Here is a 5677-nt window from a genome sequence, read left to right as displayed (position 1 = left end):
TTATTTTTGTTAAATACTTGGCGTACGTTTTGAAGCCACTTTTAGAATTGTTCTATTGGGGAACATATCTTCTAGAATTGATTTTTTCTTTGTTCTTTTTTGTATACATATTACTGTTTAATCATTTTATGATGAAGATATTGGGAAGATACTTTGTTTCAAAATAAAGAGAAATATTCAAATATACAGTGATCTGATGTGATGTTCAAGCACGTTATATTGTAAATTTGTCCCATATTCTCCAACTAAATTGCAAAGTAAAATTTGATGATTGAAACCGTTACTTTTAAACAGAGCTAATGTTATAATCAAATTTCTAACATGACAAAGAAACTCAACATATATAACAGTAATCTGCTTTTATATTTAAAAGAACTGTCTAAATTTCTTTAACATAAACTCTGTACTAATATGGAATCTGATACTAAAGATTACTTTGTAAGTTCAACCGATTGATGTAAAGGAGATCTGAAATTGATGCTCTTTTTTTTCAGGATGTTGGAACTGGAATGCACTTGACAAGCCAACCGATCGGCCATGACATTGCTGCAATTATGATGCATGCCATCCACTGTGCCCAATTCAACCTCTCCGTATTAGCAAACTTCTTGAGGAACTCAACCATCACCACCTGAAGAACTATTGTAATCCCAACAATCCCAAGAAACAGTTTATTCTTCAGTATCCCTGTGAACACGTTCTTTGCTTCCAGCTTCCTCGCATTGAACTCGTTGAAGACTTGGCAGAGCACAAAGCTATTGAAAATGAGGGTGTCTTTAACCTTTTCATTCACACCAAAGATAGACCTTCCCTTGAATTGAAGTATCAACAAGACTGTCACCTGGTACAAGGCCTGAGCAAGGAGGTTCCTCCACATCACATTGGTTATGAGCGGATCAAATCGACTCACGGGTTTTTTCTTCATCAAATCATTGGTGGGTTGCTCAGTGGCCAAGGCTAAAGCCCCCAAGGTATCCATTATGAGGTTCACCCACAGTAACTGGACTGCAGTTAATGGAACTTCACCGGAAGAAGCTGCAGCCACAAAATTGATGACGAGCGCGGCGACATTGACTGTGAGTTGGAATTGGATGAATTTTTGAATGTTGTTATATACACACCTTCCCCACCTCAAGACCATCACGACAGAGGTGAAATTGTCGTCCAATATGACTACATCCGAGCTCTCTTTAGCCACTTCTGTTCCTTGGATCCCCATCGAAAGCCCGATATCTGCTTCTTTTAATGCTGGTGCATCATTAGCTCCATCGCCTGTGACTGCTACTACATGGCCTTTCTGCTTCAAGCATTGTACCATCAGAAGCTTGTCGAATGGGGATGACCTTGCCATCACACGGATGGTCTCTACCTTTTCCATTCGCTCTTGATCGGAGAAGTTTCTGAAGTCTTTTCCCTCCACTACTGCTCCGCTATTCAAATCCTCTGTAGTATCAAGAATCCCACATTCAGTTGCTATAGCCTTTGCAGTGAACACATTATCCCCAGTGATCATCTTGACATTTACTCCGGCATCTCTGCAAGATTCTACTGCTGTTTTGACTCCTGGTCGACACGGATCCTTCAAGCCGACAAACCCTAATAAGGTCAGTCTGTTTTCTTCAACTCTTTGGTGATTCTGGACATTATCTTCTGTGACTATGTTGTGGGCAAAGGCGATGCATCGCAAGCTTTTAGCTGCCATATCTTTAATAATTTTCTCGAACTGTATTCTATCTTCGTCATGCATGGTTACACTTATCCCGTTTCTCTCATGATAGCTCGAACACATTGCTAGGATCATCTCGGCAGCTCCCTTCCAATGTGCTTGAACTGTATTATTAATTCTGCTCCTTATGATGGTCCCACTTCGTTTCTTCTCTGAATTGAAAGCTTCGACATGGAGAATTTGAAACTCTGCCTTCAGTTGATCAATATCCATACCTAAATCAAACAGAGCCCAAGAGAGCAGTGCTTTCTCACTTGGGCTACCGGAGATTTCAGGGAGCGATGCAGATAACGGTGCGTAAATGCTACCTGTAGTATTTAAAGCGACGCCTTGTTTTAGCAATTCAAGAACATCAGGTGCTATATCTGATGATCTTGAGTCATTCATTGCTCCTCTTCCAAGCCAAAATTCGGTGACTTTCATTTGGTTTAATGTAAGCGTGCCGGTTTTGTCTGTGCAGATAGTTGTGACTGAACCCATAATCTCACACGCAGATAGTTTCCGAACCATGGCATGGTCTGCCATCATTCGCTTCATAGAGTATGCCAGAGTAAGTGTAACAGCCAATGGCAGTCCCTCTGGAATGGCCACCACAACGATCGCGACTGCTGCAGCAATGATTTGGACAACTTCATTCATCACATCATCGATCTTAGTCTTGCCTTTCTTGAATCCCTTGGTCCCCAATTCATCTTGTGTGTTTCCTGTAAAGTACCGAATCATCATAATCGCAAGGACGAGGAAAGCAACTGCCAAACCAACCTTGCCGATATGAGAAGTCAGCTTGTTGAGTCGAGCTTGTAACGGGGTTTGTTCATTCAAGTCACGGCTTATTGAGCTCATCATTTCACCCCATGCAGTGTTCATGCCAACTGAAGTGACAATCATGAAGCCATAGCCGTCGGTGACCTTTGTACCAGAGAGAAGAAAGGGATTATTGGTGCCATTGATCTCAATATGGTCACTTTCGCCTGTCATGCTTGATTCATCCACTTTCAACGAGTGACCGTTCATGAATAAGCCATCAGCGGGTATTTGATCACCGATCTTCAAACACACAATGTCACCAACTACAACGTCAAAGATTGATATCTGTTGTCGCCGTGCATCTCTCACTACTTCAACCTTGATATCACTACTCTCCTTGGAGAGCTTGGCGAACTGTCTACTTTGATTAAAGTTACTTACCGCTGAAACGGCTATGACTAGAAATACAGCGAAAACAATACTTCCTCCATCATACCACCCATCTTTCAGACCGTGCTGTTTGATTCCAAAACCAAGAGAGAGAACAGCACAGACCAAGAGGATAATTATGGTGGTATCCTTAAAGGCGTCAATAACAAAACTTAAAAAACTTTTCAATGGCGGTTTTGGGTACCTGTTGAAACCGAAAACCGCCTTTCGGTGAATGAGATGAGTGTCATCACCTTTGATACCATCTTTTTCGTCGGTTTCAAGAACAACAGCCATGCCTTTCGCTCCTCCAAATTGATAAAGTTGGTCGGAGTTTTTCTCCTTGATCATGTCGGCTAGTGTCTTCTGATCAATATTGAGCGCGGGCAAGTGATCTTCAGGCTCGTCATCCTCGTGTTGGATATCAATGATCGAGTATGATGGAGAGTGTGTGATTCCAGTAATGAGTTGGGTGTTGCTGACAATGACTTTCTTGGCCAGAGAAGCAAGGTATTGGGAGATGTTGATGGCCGCAACGGCCGACCGCCATCGTTGGTAGGGCTTCATGGGTGATTTTTGATGAAAGATAGGGACGGAATTACAAATTAAGTTTTTTGAAAGAGACAGGACTATGAAGAAGAAAAAAAAAGAAAGAAAAAAGAAAAAAGGTCCAGAGAAGTCTCAAGAAGAATCAAAGAAAAGTCATATTTTTTTTTTTACGTATAAAAATATTCAAAACTGTGTTGGTAAACAAATTGATCTTTATGCTTTAGGGTAATGGAGGCTTTAGGGTTTTATATAGATGTGCAATGTCATTGTCATTCTTTGTTTTTTTGGGGGCAACTTCACAGAAGCTTCATAATTAATGCATAAAAGTTTGATTCCCTCTCGTCAACACGTTGGGTGTGGATTCGTAAATCACTCCCATGATTTAAATCATTTATTTCATAAAATTTTCTTGATTTGGTACAGTTGATTAGAATTATTGATATTTTTTATTTACTTATTTTAGGAGTTTATGTCAAAATGTTTGATACAATTTTGGATAAATTATATTTTACCTTTTTTTTTTTTTTTGGTCAACTTTTTTATTTTACTTCGATCCTTAAATTTTTTTTTTCTCCTTTGACCCTTTATGTTTTAAGTTTTTTCCTATTTTATTTCTAAAATTAATTTCTGTTCAAAATTAAACAGAAAATATCATGTTAATTACTACAGACAAAAATATATGATTATATTGGAATTTGTGTTTATATTAGAGGTGTAAGTTATATATAATAAAATATTTTTATACAATGTGGTTGTCAATGTGTCATATTTTTTCTGATTTTAGATGTAAGTTAATTTTTGGAGTAAATTGAGAAAATGTTGAAACATAAGGGGTCAAACTGAGAAAAAATAAAATTTAAGAGCCAAAATAATAAAAAAAATGATCAAACATAAAAATGACAGAGTGTAATTTATCCTTTTTATTTATTAATTTTATTGATAATCTAACTTTTAATTTGAAAAAAAAAAAGAAAAAAAAAGCACCAAATGTGCCTTGCTGAGTTAGGAGAGATTGACTGCATGTGAATCATAATTTCAAATACAATGCATCGTAATTTCGCAGAAAATGTCTGTAACTGAAATAAGTAATTTCATCACCTTAATATTTTTTAAAATTAATGATTTTAATTTGATTTACTTATTTATAAGCTTATTATTTAATAGGTTAATGAGTGAATAAAATCTAAATACTTAATTTACTGAAAGTGTCAATGTCACATAAATCACTACTCTCTGTAATCCAAACCCAAACATAAAATTAGACATCTTAAATTCTGTTTTGTGGATTGTGATTCTCTCAACTATTTTTTTAGATGTGTTTGATTTTGTGAAATGTCTTTCTACCCCCCTCAACTTAAATTTGGTATTTGTAAGTGATCTCTCAACTAGTTTTTCTAGACGTATTTGATTTTGTGAAAAGTCTTCTCTACCTCCTCAACTAATATTAGGTATTTGTAAATCAATTTCCTTGAAAGTGATTTAATTTTAGGGTTAATTTCATTTTTATCCATTAATTTTTTTTTTAAAAAAATTATATTTATCCCTAAATTATCAATTTCAATTATTTAGTTTTTCGAATTTCTAATTTTAACTCATGTGGTATAATTTGAGATAGTTGTCCTAATCAATAAATGTTAAAGTCTAATATGGTAGGCAAAAAAGTCATTTCAAAATTTGAACAATTTAAGTCAGGACACTAGGAAATTAACTCTTAATTTTATAAAAATTCTTCTCTCGGTGTTCTTTCTTTTTTCTAATATAAGACTTGAGAGCATGAAATAAGTGTGAAAAATATTTATAAAAGATAAAAAATATACAAATTTAAATGCGTTTGTTTGACATGAGCGGTGAAAAGAATAAGAAATTGAATAATTCATATCTATATGCTAAGTTCAAAGTAGCGAGCTCTTATTGTACTTCCCAATTTTCATACAATCTCTCATAAAATTTCCATCGTAACCAAAAGCATATTTATCAATCTAATCAAACAAACAAACAAAATTTTAATCTACACTATATATTTGGATAATAAAATTCTTGAAGGAATAAGAATGTGATTCTGAAACATTCTCCAATAGTTAAAATATTGGAAACTTTGGGTGACATAAACTAAAGGTAGGCATTTCCTGCCTATTTCCTCAAAAGATGGATAGAGAACAATGTGTGCCCATCCTTTTGGGACGCATGAGATAGAGGTTCAAATATTCTTATTCCCAACATATTTTA

General features: G+C 35.8%; 1 pseudogene across 1 annotated transcript; it reads right to left on the bottom strand.

The window, feature by feature from the left end:
* Nucleotides 1-344: 344 nt before the first annotated feature.
* Nucleotides 345-3791, bottom strand: LOC114279789 (putative calcium-transporting ATPase 13, plasma membrane-type pseudogene; annotated as a pseudogene). Its single transcript, XR_014330241.1, has one exon. The product of XR_014330241.1 is annotated as a putative calcium-transporting ATPase 13, plasma membrane-type pseudogene (transcript).
* Nucleotides 3792-5677: the final 1886 nt, after the last annotated feature.

The sequence above is a fragment of the Camellia sinensis genome, chromosome 5 (assembly GCF_055761805.1).
Source record: "Camellia sinensis isolate YWXY chromosome 5, ASM5576180v1, whole genome shotgun sequence".
Lineage (NCBI taxonomy): Eukaryota > Viridiplantae > Streptophyta > Magnoliopsida > Ericales > Theaceae > Camellia > Camellia sinensis.
This window is presented reverse-complemented; position numbering and strand designations above follow the sequence as displayed.